We start from the raw sequence: 14,141 nt of genomic DNA, 5'->3' as shown, positions 1-14,141 counted from the left end.
ATGATATCGAAAAACGAGAAAGGTGAGGTGAAATTAATGTTTTTTTTTTCTGACGTCTATGTCTTTAGACACGTTGATGCGGGAGAAATTATTCGCTAATGACATCCGAACCTACAAATACTCCAAATAATGCTAGGTGGCGCGCATAGCATCTTCTAATTTCATGTCAGCACTTAAAGATGGTGAACGCTTCTAGTAACTTTATATGGCTAACAAAAAAGTACACATATAAACAATTATATTACATTCTAGATACTGATTTTGTTATCAAAGATATTTCACTGATTTTGGGATGATTTTGAACGTACCAATCTACTGGTTTTATCAGATTGACTAGTTTTTAGGATAAAGAGAGAATTAAATTTCAATATAGTAATACCATAAGCAGCGCACAGATCATATTGTTGACAGTATGCATTATCTCAAAGACTAGAGGCCATTGCTCAAAATCAACACCAATTTTGAAATCAGCAGCCCCAAATTTCCTTAAGAATATGAAGTGTTTTTTAAGCAGTGCTATAATTGGTATATGCTCAACCCATGGCTCGCGGGCCAAATGTGGTCCTCGGAATTATCTGATGTGGCTCCAAATCGAAACCCAACCAAACCTCTCAAGTGCTCCACGAAATACTATCAAATCACCTAAGCTGCTTCACTAAGCACCTTTAATGGTTGTAATAAAATTTCAAAACCTCTTCAATCATTTATAAGCACACCGAACATGAAGATTATTTTACGGATACATAAACGGGTGAAGATGAAAGTATTTCTTTTCACACACCACCTGAATAAGGACCAAAAACGTTCAAGCGGAATCAGAAATAAAGACTAATAGGGCTCCCCATAGATAGCGAGATAAAAATTATTTCCTTTGTTACTTACGAAATTGAGATATACACAAACACATTTATGTATAAAGCATTTTCATTTCAAGAGAGACCTTTTAATAAGAGCAAACGATTTCATCACGCAGCAGCGACTCAAAGTAAAAGAAATAAACGAATATTCACATAAAATAAAAAATATAAAGGTCGGAATGTTTCCTCTGGGAACATCCGGAACATTAGAGTTACAACCACGTGCGTGTCTTCGTCCCTAGTCGTAGTAGTAGTAAATGTTGCTCGGAGCTACTCGAGTAGTTGAGCTGTATTTTTTTTTTATATTATTCATTTAGTATGTGTCTTTTTGTTTTTGTTTTATCTCGCAGCTTTTATTCCAGCGTAAATAATGACTGAGCAAATGATGTGAGAGGAGATAGGGAGCGAGAGGACAGACAGGACGTGGTAAGAGCTAGAGAGAGAGAGCAAACAAATGAGAAGTAATGATCATGAGCTAAAGGAACCGTTCTCAAGGTGGACGGTAGCTTCCTCATCCGGAGCTTTTTTTGCTCTCGCTCTCCCAAGTGACCACCACTGGCCAATCCCAGTCTCCCAATCATCTTCTTCTTCTTCTTAGGTCTTGCAAAGCCTTCCTTATTTTTCTTTCTTTCACCTTTTCTTCAGCAACGAGAGAGAGGAAATCTTTTTTTTTCTTTTTTGTCGATCCTAGTTGGTACAAGAGGATGACTCTGAAGAAGAGGATGAGCAAGTTAGAGAGTGAGTGAGTGAGTGAGCAGGTGCTCAGCCAGATACACCCTATTAATCCCTCGTTGCTCGACTTCGGTTTATCGTTCCGTTCTATGTATATGGTGGCGAAATAGGATCAAGATCGATAAAGAAAAATATCTCCTAATAGGCTATAAATACATCGCTGTAGTAACGATGGAAAAAAGGAACCTTTAATGGCATCTTATAATTCCATATACTGTATTTTTATTAGAATGAGACAATGTTAGGAGATGGTCAGTGGTCAGTTTCATACGTGAAGATGAATGTGAGAAGTGAAAACCATTGAATATACTAGCTCTAAATTTAAAAAAAACGTGAATTGTTAATTTTTTTTTCTCGCACATGATCATTTGGTCATTTTACGTCCACTGTATTTAATGAGACCCGGACCTTCATTCAGCTGATACCCACAAGGCTTCTGCTGTCATGTATTTCACCGAAATGTTGATGACCTGCTCTGAGAAGGGACATTATGACTATGGTGACTATAGGATGCTTGACCATCTTTATGAAATATCTCCTCCACAAGTGAAAGTAGTCTTTCGGTTTGGAGATATGCTGAAGACTGAGCCGCTTACGAGCTCGAATACCTCGGAACCTCCATTTGTACACTGGATGGATGTCTTATTGAAATGGACAGACTATCACACATAATTTTCTTCCCTCATATTGCTTCAATGAATTTCATTTTTCTCAACGCAATGATGCCGATCATCTTTGCATCATATCACCACGAAATGTTTCATTTGGCGAGTTAATAAGAGACAGAATTATCCAATTGGCAATGATTCATGGCTTTTTTGAAATATCATTATAGGCCCCTCAACCAAACAACGAGTGTCACTTCATCAACGTCACTGAATAACAAGTATTCATTCACTATATAATTTCGGTATATAACTGTTACTAAATAACGAAAATTTATATACCGAACCAATTTAGCTGAGTAATAAATACGACATTCATTCATCAAAGCCGTTGAATTGCGTAACATGCCTCTGAATGAATGATATTCGTTGCCACCGCATAAGTAATATCAGTTCACCGATGTCAATCGCTGAATAACGAATATTCATTTATCAAAGTCATTGAAAACAACTATCAGTTATACAATAATGAATGTCTATTCATCAGTGTGACTAAATAACGAATATCAATTTAACGATGTTGCTGGATAACTAGTAGCCACTCACTAGCGTCACTGAATAACGAAAATGTCCATTTACCAAAGTCACTTAATAACAAATACCGATTCACCGAATTTTCAGAATAACGAATATCTGTGCACCAATGCCATTGAATAAAAAAGTATCCGCTCCTCAATATCACTAGAAAACAAATGTTCATTTATTAATGTCACTAAATAGTGTGTATCCATTCACCAATGTCACTGAATAACGGGTGTCCATACACTAATGTCGCAAACAGGCTAGTCCTTTCCTCGTAGGGCTAACATTTTTTAACTTATTAGTTAAACTGATTCAATACATGAAAAAGTGCAACTTAACACTTCAAATTCAGAGCATTTTTCGAACTCTTCTGCCATCTACAGTAACACTCCGGAGTTACGCGATAGGTGAGACCGACACTAAGCTTCTAAGTCGATTCGTGTAAGTCGGGTACAATTTTGCATGCAAGTACATTAAATAGTGGTAAATTGGAACTAATGTTTCTGAGAAGCAAAAGCCTTTTCGAAAAAATTGCACTCAACATGCAGGTTTTTACATTTTAATAAATTAATTTTAAAATATGTTACAAAGTCAAAAGATGTAATGCAATGCTGTATTTGGTAACATTTAGTCGATAGAAAAACATTAGCTTGTTGTGCTAAAGCAGGGTAATTTTATTATTTTTAGTTTTTGTTTCTTTGTATAAAGTCAAGTGTGGGTTTTTTTTAATTGAACCAAACGAACAAACAACACAATAGAATATACAAAACGTGAACATACACTTTTGACTCAAAGGGATAACCAAAATGTGTCGAAATTAGCTTGAGAGTTAGTTGAGTGATTACTTTCTAAATCACGCATGCGTCACGTCGATATTCTTCTGCGGAACTTCTAACGAATTGGTACATGTGTGGCACAATTGTAGTGTGCGTGTACGTACTGCTATATATTTTCCGAAGTATGAGTGAACTGTACTGAGCGAAGATTTTCACCATTGTAAGGCCTGTTGGTCTCTTTAACGAGACTTTTTAACTGGGAGATCGGTACGCATTCACAACTTCGATGTGCGAATGCGTGCCGAGTTGAGTGACTGGGTGCATTGTGAATAAATTTCAAATAGCATAATTTCAAATTAGACGTATTAAATGTGACTAAACAATATATAAAAAATGAAAGATATGTTTCCAAATGGTTTGTGCTAGAGTTTACATCTTCAGCTGCTTTCCTAGTTTCCACTTTGTACACCTTAAAAGTCAGCTCAGCCTAGCTATATGTGGTTTTCTGATTGAATAATAACACAATATATTTTTATTTGATTACAAAAGTATAAAAATATATATATTGTTTCCATCCCAGCTATTATCCCATAACGCTCACGGAAAGTGCTGCATTCAAGAACCCGGCATATATTTCACAGAAAATCGCGTAACTTCCAAATCACGCAAATCGGGGTATGTGACTATTTATTTAAAAACTACAAAATAAAAATTTCACCCGTTTTATTCGTACATAATAAGTTTATATCTAATTCATTATCCTAAAACGATCACGATTATAGTTTCAAAAAGAAAATGGTGATTGCCGGACAATAAAAGACACTCATCGCAATTAAACTCGATTGCATTCAGTCAAATTTTTAAAGTGTAGAAAGGCACTTGAAAGAAGCGGAGAGAGAGGGGAAAAAATGACGTCATATCTATCATCACACGCGCAGTCACTTTCAGAAACGCTTATCACCGAAAAACGAAATTTTCAGAAATTTTCGGCCGGGTTGGCGGCAGTTCATTTCAATTTCCTTTGCGATTCTAAATGATAATGACTGGCTCAGTAAATGACTCTGTAAAAATATTGAAAGCATTTCGGACGGTTTTACGGCATAACTCGGCAGAGGTCGTTCAGTTCGTGACTCTGCATTCTCTACTTCTCCTTACATTACTGCCATTTGCTTCCGAAAATTGGAAGGAGTTTTAAAAATAAAATGATAAAAAAAATAATAATAATTCATAAAACCTGGGTCTTTTTGGAAATGTTGAAAATTTTCTATCTCTACTGCTGGTGTTGTAAGAAGAAATAAAGCTGGCTTTGAAATCATGCTTTTCCGAAAATTTTCTTTATTATTTTTTTTTGGCGGTGGCTAAATCTCTCTCTTTCTTTAGAAATTCATCGCTCGAGAGTTGATGATGATAACAGTCATCATCATAAAGTCTTTGAAGCAGAACAAAAGACAGTTTTACTTCTTCATGACTCTTCCAAGAGATCTCTTCTTCTTTCTCTAAATTCTTTCGTACATGAATTTATAGTTTCTTATCAAGAAATAAATCAGCCCAGTGTTTTAAATATTCAAATTTGGTTACTTTATACCAAATGCCTCCGTATTTTGTTTTTCCTTGTTGGAATTATGAATATTCAGAAATTGTATTTAAAATGTACTTGCTGAAGCAGATGCTTGTTTGAAACTAACCGTAAATATATCTTGAAATTTATTGATTACTGCTAATTATTTCGTGATTTAAATGTTATTAAGTTATAATTATCATTTTTCTTGCTTTTATCAAGATTACATCAAAATACCGCTTTTTTTCATATCTGCGTATTAATACGTTCAAAAAGTAATTGGAATTTTTTAGTGAGCATTATATAGGGTAAGTTCTAATTCGGCTTTTATGTCATCAACCGTTCCTCGTAGAGGTATGGTTTTCGTTTAAAAAAATGTTCAAGATGTGTTAGAGAATTACTCTGTACTAGTTTTGAGAGTGAAAATGCAGTGTGTCATAGATTCAAAAATATAAATTATTATACGGTCTCCTTGTTCTCGAAATTCTAATTAGAACGTTATGGCCTTGTTTCTGCTGGGGCCAATAAAAAAATAATCCAATGTCTCTAAGTGCAATATTCACTGAAATATTTGAATTTAAACCTCAGGTAAAAAAGTTGGCCGAAAAATAGCATAAATGAGGGAGCATTGTCTATTCGTTCTATTGTCGTATTCATTACCTTGAATCTTCACTCGTACATTGGGGGTGCCGTAGATGAGACTTTAACAGTCCATACCCCCTCCATCATCGCTCTGCCAATTAAATGCAGCAGTGCATTGAAGCCATGGTTGCCATAACATGGATGATGACAATTTAAGTCATTTCACACCACCTCCAAGATGGGAAAAAATTTAGAAATGTGGCTGAAAGTACATTTTTAGCCTGGGAATTACCGGCCACCACCACCGCAAGAAATAATGGGTATCATATATTGATGACTATTGATGCTAACTAATTATATGTGATAATATGATGTAATATGAGTAAATAATAAGTCGCCATACAATGGATAAGTTGCTTTATTTTTTTCTTTCAAACCGAGCACTACTCAAGTCTATCGCCAGGGCCAATTCACTACCTAGCGAGTATTGCCGGAAGTGTAAGTGTGTGCACCTAACAAGTCTGAGTGCACATCTAGTGTTGTGTTTCATTTTTCAGTGCTGCCATCTATGGATAAGATGCTGAAGGTGCAGCATGTTAGTATTGATATGATTAATGCTATATTATTATGAAAATGCAGATAAAAATATCAGTGTTATTATAATTGGAGATTTCACTAAGATGTTTATAGTCACAGTTGAGACGCTTTTTCACTTCCGTTCTCCTGTTGCCCAGCTACACAGACCATGGATGCTTGGCATACTACGTCGAGAGGAATCAAGAGGAAAGATAAGAAAAATGGTGAAATTCCTTGAGGAACATTCTGAGAAGATAAAGGATCCGTCTCTCCAGCTCCTGCGACTCCGGTACCAGCGCCTCTGTTAAGGAGATCGCCGCGTCTTCACCCTGACAGTGCGCTGGTGGCACTGTTTGAAGGCGAGGAGCAAAATGAATCCTAAATCTAATCAAGTGTCCTGGAGATATTTTAAAGATCTTCAACTGTGATCAAAAGCGAATCGGACTGAGTGTATTGAACTGCCCGAGCGCAAAGGGGTGTTCTGCACTTCTGTCATACAATCCTTGATCAATCAAATTGCTGATTGCACCTTTTGCGATATGATTTTATACAACTTTCTATGATTGTTTATTATCCGTGCCCGTTGCACTTTGACTTTAACTTGATTAATTTGATTCTTCGTTTTACATAATTTTTAATTTCCTTGCACTATATGTAATCTTTGATGTATCAACAAATATTGGTTTTGCCGGAGATGCCCTGGACCTCCCCCTTCCGGGGGGGGGCGAAAAGCTTACTTTGCTTCTCGCGACAGAGCCTGGGTGTCTCGCAGTTTCTCCAGTCACAGTTGAGAAGAGAATCATAGCAGAGCCAAAAGACTCTCCACAAATCCGATTGTTTCAATCTTGGTATCTCTGCGTATATGCTTATTTCGATGAACCATTGAGGGACCTGGTAAAACTTCGGAGTGTTACGTTTTGCAAATGTTCAAGAGCGATAATTTTAGTATTTCTAGGCAGAAGCTGCGTAAAGTAATGTCGGACGTATGATCAAGTTATACAAAATAAGTTTGTTGTTGATAGGAAGAGCCTGAAAATTTTGCCAAGGGCCAATTCTCTGGCTTATATTTCTTTGTAATAACTTCAGAACAGTGATGGGCGAACTAAAGACATTTATCAAAAATTACACCAAGGTATTTATGTGAATCAGATGAATGAATAATGTTTCCTTGCACGTTTATGAATGCATTTGGGGAAATAACTTTTCCACTTGCTTCCAACAGTTTTTCCTTACCTATCGTAGTCTAATTTTCTCTTATGACTCCGAAACTTGAGGAAAAATTAATTTCTACACCCAGAACGACGCTTTTCTATTATGTAAAAATTCATGGTTCATTATTACTTTTTGATGCTGATCCAAATATTCATGAAGTATACCGAAAATCAATATCACAAAAAAATATTTGTCTTATTTCTTCAAAATCGTTATCGACCCAAAAAAAAATATAAGATCTATCCGAAAACAACTGTCTGAAGATATTAGAGAGACATTAGACATTTTATTATCACACACACACACATGATAAAATCTTCGAATCCATATTATATCCTATAAAATAAAACATCCGTATCCAGGGAAAAAATCTTTAGCTCTAATAATGAAAAAAAAATCGATAGAACATGCAAAAAAAATTGAAACCCTATATTTCGAAATCTACTCTGGTATTTCACAATATCTACAATCCTCCATTATAGTAGCTTATTACAGATGGATTAATAAGAATTCTGCTTATAAAACTAAGCAACTAAGCTACTTTCTGTTTCTTTTTTGTTTTTGTTGTTTGTGCATAGACGATACCAGAATTATACTAGAAACAAAGTCATTAAAGTTTCTTTATAGAAGGCTTTATAATCCTATATATATATATAATCCTTCTATTTCTTTTATTATTATATAATACTCGTCGTATTCATTCCCTTTCGTATTCTAATTTCCTCGCTGAAAATTAGCTTCTACATCCAAAGAGACAAATTGTAAATGTAAGTTTTTCTGGAAAAAAAGAAAAGGTTAAGAAATTTTTCTTAATGAGTAAGAAGTTATACACTTTTTTTCTAGTCTTTTCCATTTTTTCTTCTTTTTTCATACATTGAAATGGATAAAATTGTAAAAATACAAGAAGTCAGTGTGAATATTCAGACATTTCGTTTTCCTAGGGTTCTCTAAAATATGGATATTTATGCAATTAAAGCTTTCTGCCTATTATTATATTTTTCTTTCGAAATATATATATATGTATATATTTTAAGTACGAATAATATCATGCGTATTTACAGGACACATTTCAGGAAAAACATTTTGTTTTTGCAAACTTTGAATAATTAAATTCATAAATACGGATGAGAAATTTTACAAAACTTTTGAATGTGTTACAGAAAATGTTCAAAGAGTATTTTTCTTTGTCGTTGTTTATATGCTAGACTAATTGTATTTAATGTTTAGTTTTATGTAAATGTTTTCTATGTTTCTACTATGTTTACCTCTATGGATTTTTTTCCTATAGTCTAATTATTCCATTTAGATCATCAGAACTTGTGAAACTTTATTAAAACCTTACAGCAGAGTTTTTGATTAACACTTATGCAAATATTTAACTTTTATGGATATTCAAAATTTACATCATTAATTAGAGAGGCAATATGGGATGCTTTAGAATAAATCATGAAAATAGTTTCCGATATATTTTCGGTATTATATGCAGGGTGTTTCACAACTTCGTAAATTGTTTAAGAAATTCATATAAAAACAGAAAGAATTGGTATATTCGAATGCGGTTTGCGAAAAAATTATTCTCGTGAAGGCTGATTTTTTTTGTTGGTACAGAAAAAAAGAAGCTAGTTTACATTTTTGTCGGTAGAGGGAGCTGTATATCAGTCCGACGGGATTGATTGGACCTGAACCTTTCTTCAATCATTTCTGTGTCCGGAATGTTCGTAAAGTTTCAGCCGGTGATTCGTGACTGATGTAAAACAAGTTCGCCAATTGTGCTTTATCCTCCAACCATCTCAATTCAAACCTTAAGTGATCACCAGAAGTAGGAAAATTCAGAAATGAGCTGTTATTCTTAGAGCCTGCATTTTATAGGACTCTGATTTGCATATTTCCAGTGATTTGTTTTCATGCAGAGTCCTCTATCAACAAAAATTTGAACTTTTTTTCTCTGCACCAAAAAAAAATATATTTCTTAAGAATAATTTTTTTCGGAAACAGCATTCAAATATACGCATGCTTTCGATTTATACGAATTTTTTAAACAATATGAGAATTTATGATACTCTGTATATATAAACCTATGTTTTTCAAATGTTCAAATTTCAATTTTCTTAAAAAAATTTTTACTTCGCTATTATGCAATTCAGGTTCTCAGTCTTGTTATCGTAATATTTGCTTTTAGCGTATTGCTAACTAAAATCTAAAAATTATGTCATCATAATTTTGTCTATCAACTTTAAGAAGAATATATACAATCTAATATACATATATAATAGGCCGTATTCACACACACCAACATAGTTTAAACTGCAATCGCAGGTGAAAGGATTGAAGATCGAAACGGATTGGTTAAATTGAGGATTTTAACCAATTCGAGTCGATCGCTAATCGTTTAACCTGCGATCATAGTTTAAACTGTGTTCGTGAATACGACCGAATATGTATTAGATTTCAACATGTGGAAAATTATATATATTTATACACAGGGTTTATATACATATATTGTCAATGGACCGACAAACCAGAGGGTTGTTAGTAGACATCAAGAGGAACAAAAATTGCAATGGAACATGGTGTTGCAAACCACGTTGAGAGGGTGAAAATCACGAAAAACGCATCAGGCTCTGAGTCCACAGGAGATGAAAGGTGCATGTCCGTTGATCGCTAAATGCGTTTGTGGGTTCGCTCACCATATCTGACGTAAGCAGCGTCGTGAAACGCATGCGCTGGTGTAGGATCACGTGATCGTCTCTTGGGATCGTACTTGCTGCCCGAACGCCTAAATGGGGCAACGTACCTTGTTTTTCTACAACACGTCTTCCCAGAATTGCTGCAAAGTGTGCCGACCGCAGTGCAGCGAGGCATGCATGATGGTGCCCCTACACATTTTTCCCACGAGGTGCGTAATCACCTCCATGTTACATAATACACAAGGAGGTGGATTGGACTCGTGGGACCTGTTGCTTGGTCTCCATATTCACTGGATCTCAATCCGTGTAACTTTTTTCCGGTCACCTTAAATCACTCGATTATGCGACGCCTGTGGACACACCGGAGGATCTCATAGCGCTGATTGTCACCGCTGCGGCAGACGTCAAAAGCATACCTGGTATCTTCGAGCGCGTCCGGAAAAATTGTATTTACGTCGTTGTAGACTGTGCAATGACGTCAGCGGCCACCACTTCCAACAAATATTGTGATAATTAATCGAATAAATCTTTTTTTAGTTATTTTGTAGTTATTATTGTACTTTTTGTCGTACCAGCGTGGCGTCGAAACCTGCATGCGTTTTTCGCGATTTTCACCCTCTCAACGTGGTTTGCGACACCATGTTCCATTGCAATTTTTGTTCCTCTTGATGCCTACTGACAACCCTCTGAGTTTGTCGGTCCATTAACAGAATACCCTATTACATTCATATTCTATACATGTGTTTCTGTCTCTCTGTGTGCATGTTCTCCATAAAAATCAACAATTTTAGACTGATCTTCAAATTTTATACATAAACCAAACAGAAACCGACATGAACGATAGGCGAGTTTAAAAGTTCGTCAGAGCTGGGCAAATGCCCGAAAGTGGGCTAAAAACTGTTGGGCAACAATGATTCATCAGGGTCAACAATGACTTTCGGAATGTTTACTTTGGGTTACCGATTTTACTAAGCAATGCGTTTCAGGCATCGTTTTCCTTTCACAATGGTTTGTCGCTTCTCTCATGCTCCCAGTACATGGCGCCGGATATTATAGGTAGGCTACTATATACATAATGCCTTTAACGACCAGCTACCACTACTTTAGATTCTCCTCATAAATGTCCTTCTGAGGAATTTCTAATGCAATGGTACATGTAAGAACATGTTTCCTGTTATTCTGTTGATGCCATCTGTCTCCCATATTCTGAAATGGAAATGGAAAATGCCTGAATATTCACGTCATGTAAATATCGTGATGATGGTCTGCTTGCTCACTGCAGATGGACTTATTCAAAGACTGGCTTACAATCACGCGTTTACGTTTAGTCTTATCACACTAGTCTACATGGTTTCTCTAACATAGAAAAAATTATCTGTTCTTAATTAATTTTTGGGCGCTGATTCCAGATCTGACCTTAAAAAATGGTCATGACATTTACTTTTTTTTGTTATATGGTATTTAATTTTGAATATCTTTCAAAATTTACATATTTTGTGTGAAATGATACTTAGATATAATCATATTTTTATTTTTCCCCCATCTAAAACTTGGGAAATGGCAACACTGATTTTATCTCCAATTGCAACTGATATTTCCCGTTGTTTTTTTTTAATTAAAAAACAAACACAGGCTGAAAAAGAAACAAGACAAAGGTTTATGTACAAATCTTTAGTCAAAGAATGGAGCTAAGTCAATGTATCGCAGATGCATCACTGTTCCAAATAAGTTTTGCTGCCACCATTTTACATTAAATTAGGGCGGATCAGAGGCGTAAACAGGAGGGGGGGGCTTGTATCTCTCCCACGATGATAAAAGTTAACAATATTTTTTAGTATTTTTGTAAAAAATAAAATATTGACTAAATACGAAAGACTAATAAAATACTTTTATCAGCTATTTTAGCTATGTTAACTTAAATGTTTTTTGAAGGTCAAGTACTAAAAGTTTGTGCGGATGAAACTCTTTGTGAGCCCCCTACCCCCCCCCCCCCAAAAAAAACAACCTTTTGTGACCATCCTAAACCGATCCTGCGTACGCCCATGGGGCTTCACCTATAATGAAACTATCGAATGATTTTGTTTTCACTGCATGCAATCATTCGCATTTGCAATGAAGGGTTTTTCAAGAAACCACAAAGAGGAAAAATTACCAACAGCTTATTCAACACCTACTCTGTTCGTAACTTTTTACGAACTAAGCAAATTGAATGACTCCAGATATCCATTTTGATTTTTTCCCCTGATAACCTGGGAGTAAGTCAGTGATGAACAAGGAGAAAAGTTCCACCAAGACATTCGAACTATGGAGGATGCAGGTGTGACATTTCAATGATAAGTGATCACTTTTGGTTTTTGCACAAAGACGACAACGCGATGTACGTATAAGAGAAGGAAATGAATTATTTTTATAAAATACTAGGAAAATGCGTATAAATTTCGTTTTGTGTAGATACACGTGTACTCTATGAATATTATATAATATTATATATATATATATATATATATATATATATGTGTGTGTGTGAATATGATAAAATAACTATTGTAATAAATGTATGTACTATACGTAAATAAAAAGAAATGGTGATCACGCATACAGAAGAAACTACGTGAAGAAGATTTTTTACATTCATATTTGAATTCAGCATCCCAAAATTAGTAAGAAAGACGTATTTCACTCATGATATAAAGAAAAACGTAAAAAAAATGTTGACGAGTGTTATTATCATTATATTTTTGTCTCATTATGATTTTATTTTGTATACAAGTCCATAAAATCCAAAACAATGCATATCAGAGGAAGAATATGAGCGAATCACAAAGGTTTTGGATCTGCGACATTGTAGAATTATTTATAGTCATATTCTATGTTTAGTATGTTTTAACCACTGACTCTTGATTAGTTTTACGTTGGCAGTTACCCGCAAAATACACTATTGATCCGGATAAATAAGAGAAGATATGAAGCATTTTAAGTGTTGGGTTAATCGAAAGTTTTTGAGCATATTTTCTTAACATCTCATAAAAATCTTAGGATGCTATAGTTAACCATGGGAGTGTCATTATGAATTTTCATAATGGCATGACATGAATTTAGATTCTTATCCATTTTAATATAAATCCAGATTATACATATTACCAGGTTATACATAGCATTATGTATAATGCTAAGGAAAACAAATGTAGAGATAATGAAACAAATTAGGTGGTTTGGGTCATGCGTATGCATCAATGAAATTGCTTGCATGGAGACTCGTGAATTAAATGTTATTATGAGATCGTCTAAGACTACCCATTTGATTTCTAGTTTTGATAGTTTTCTTTGTGAGTGATTTTTTTTAATGAAGAGGTTCGTATTGAAAGAAAATACGAAACGAAAAAAAAAAAATCTGAGAAAATATATATGTTCATTAAGAAGTAGATGGTGGAATGGTTTATGTTTATCCGCATCATAAAGGGCCACGGAATAGATGAGAATTCTCATAATTAAAAACAATGAATTATGCGTAAATATGAAAGAAATATAGCGCACAATGTCTCTTTCTCATCTCTCGAGCTGCAAGAATAATTTTTGTTTGTGATGAGAAATTTTTCTTTACCAGTGGCGTAATTAGTGCTAGACCGACAATGTTGACCGAAGAATTTACACCCGCACACTCGCAATTAGCCTCATTACGCAAGATTGACGGTTTTGCGAAAGTAAGTTTGCTTAATTAACAAAAGACTTCTCCTTGATTATGGAGTGAATCTTTTCTCCTAGGCGAAAATCCTTCAATAAATGCACGTTTTTGCGCTTCTTGTTCTTCTTTAGGGCCTTCTTCGAAATTACGAATGCACTCAGGGAAAGTAGAGAGAGAAAGCTTTTATTGCATTAATCTCTGGGAAAAGAAAAGGAATAATTTACCTTGTACAGTTCCGTGTACTGATGGCCGTGGGTATGGAGAGACATTGATGATAGAGGCAAATTAGCGG

The sequence above is a fragment of the Pholcus phalangioides genome, unplaced genomic scaffold (genome assembly GCF_987345545.1).
Source record: "Pholcus phalangioides strain wild (caught in Gottingen) unplaced genomic scaffold, Ppha-v1.0 ptg000013l_1, whole genome shotgun sequence".
In the NCBI taxonomy this organism is placed as follows: domain Eukaryota; kingdom Metazoa; phylum Arthropoda; class Arachnida; order Araneae; family Pholcidae; genus Pholcus; species Pholcus phalangioides.
The sequence above is the reverse complement of the archived record's forward strand: the minus strand, read 5'-3'. Positions refer to the sequence as shown.